The following is a 2,403-nucleotide window of genomic DNA, read 5'->3' as shown; positions in this document are numbered from 1 at the left end:
CACAGGCAAGTGGACCAAAGTTTGTTTCGGTAACAGAAACAGTTACTAGCTACTCTTACGAGAAACAGCAGAGGTAGCAGAATGGCATCCACCCCCATTTTTCGGTGAAAGAGGCCTATTTGCTTATCTGAAAGCTTCAGCCTGAGGGGCAGGCTTCTGATTTCACACACCTCTAGAAGTCTACTGATGGAGAAGGTGATGGCACCCCACTCCAGTACTCTTACCTAGAAAATACCATGGACGGAGGAGCCTGGAAGGCTGCAGTCCATGGGGTCGCTGAGGGTCGGACTCGACTGAGTGACTTCACTTCCACGCATTGGAGAAGGAAATGGCAACCCACTCCAGTGTTCTTGCCTGGAGAATCCCAGAGATGGGGGAGCCTGGTGGGCTGCCATCTATGGGGTTGCACAGAGTCGGACACAACTGAAGCGACTTAGCAGCAGCAACAGTAGCAGAGGTCTACTGAAGTAAAGAGCAGAAAGGCTGGCAGTCCACATTTGCAATAGCCCCCTGCCTCACTCCACATTGCTGGCATCTCTCAGAAAGGAGCTTGTGCACACACCTAGAGTCCCAGATTTTGTGGCTGCTGCCAAAATCTTGATTACCTGGCTCTGGTAGCCAGCAGGGCTTACATTCACAGGTTCTACAGGACTGTAGCAAAATAAAAAGTTTGTAACAAGCCATGCCCCTTCCCTCCCCGGGCACAGTGCAGACGGAGCTGACTGAGATGCCCAGTCTTTCTGTGAAAGAGGTCTATGAGCTTAGCTTTATAACGGTGGCCCAAGGGCTAGGCTTCTAATTAAACACACCTCTAGGGGCCAAATGCAGTCCTTTCCAGGGACCACAGAGGCTTGCAGCTAATATGGAGGCTGATGGCTGCCATCTTTATGCCCTTCTCTGCCCCACCCGACAGGTATCTCTGAGAAAAAGTGTGTGCACGCACTGAATGCCCCAGCTTTTGTAGCTGTCACCCAGAGGCACATCCCTTCATAGCCTGATTCTGATGGCCAGCGGGGCTTGTGTTCTCCAGTTCAACATGTAAAACACTGATAAACAGAAACCTCGATTAAAGAGTCAGGAGATCAGAAGGGGGAGCTCTTACACCACAACCCCACAATGACAGAGCTCAACAGGAAGCAAGACTCTTCTTGCCTAGCTTCGTTTACTACAGCCCTCCCAACATCCTTTCCCCCTCCATTGCCATGGGGGGTTCTTACATAAGGCTCATGATGATTGCAGACCCAAACTGCAATTCCCTGCTGATCCTGAATACACCCATTTGGGGGAACATCTGGCAGTCTGTTTTAGGTCAACATTTTGGTGGCCTGTGTGGGGACCAGAGAAGACACCCCCTTCAACCCCCGCAAAGACTACAGGGCTGGTGTATCTTATCCCCTGTTTTTTGTCCTGAATTTCTTCCAGTCAATTGCCAGTGACTTAATCCTGGTAGAACTGGATGGTGGGCAACAATGTTTCACAGTACACATATTTATAAGATCTTTAAAAATGTTTATACTTTTCTCCTGATGCTGGGAAGAGACCGAGGGAAGGAGGAGAAGGAGGGCAACAGAGGACAAGATGGTTGGATGCCATCACCAACTCGATGGACATGAGTTTGAGCAAACTCTGGGAGACAGTGAAGGACAGAGAACCTTGGTGTGCTGCAGTTCACGGGGTCACAAAGAGTTGGACACAACTTAGCAACTGAACAACAAAAACACACATTTCTCCATAAATACTACTTAAAAACAATTTAATTTCTGGAGTAGTCTGATTTATTGCTGTGTATGTCATCTAATATTTTCCCTAATGATACTACTTATTTTAAGTGATTTATTTCAAAAACAGGAAAAATATGTCAACAGAATGAGAAGGCAAGCTGCACATCAGATATATTTGCAAAAAATATATCTGGTAAGGGAGTTATCCAAAATATACAAAAAACTCTGAAAAATCAAAATGAGAAAACAACCTCATTTTAAAAAGACAAAAAGACCTGAACAGACACCTCACCAAAAAAGATAACAGATGGTAAATAAGCACATGAGAAGATGCTCCATATCGTATGTCATCAGGGAAGTGCAAATTAAAACAAGATACCACTACACACCTATTCAGGTCAGATGAGATCAGTCACTCAGTCATGTCTGACTCTCTGCAACCCCATGAATCGCAGCACGCCAGGCCTCCCTGTCCATCACCAACTCCCGGAGTTCACTGAGACTCACGTCCATCGAGTCAGTGATGCCATCCAGCCATCTCATCCTCTGCCGTCCCCTTCTCCTCCTGCCCCCAACTTCTCCCAGCATCAGAGTCTTTTCCAATGAGTCAACTCTTCGCATGAGGTGGCCAAAGTACTGGAGTTTCAGCTTTAGCATCATTCCTTCCAAAGAACTCCCACGG

This window comes from Bison bison, unplaced genomic scaffold, assembly GCF_000754665.1.
Source record: "Bison bison bison isolate TAMUID 2011002044 unplaced genomic scaffold, Bison_UMD1.0 scf7180017864280, whole genome shotgun sequence".
In the NCBI taxonomy this organism is placed as follows: domain Eukaryota; kingdom Metazoa; phylum Chordata; class Mammalia; order Artiodactyla; family Bovidae; genus Bison; species Bison bison.
Note: the sequence above shows the minus strand (reverse complement) of the source record.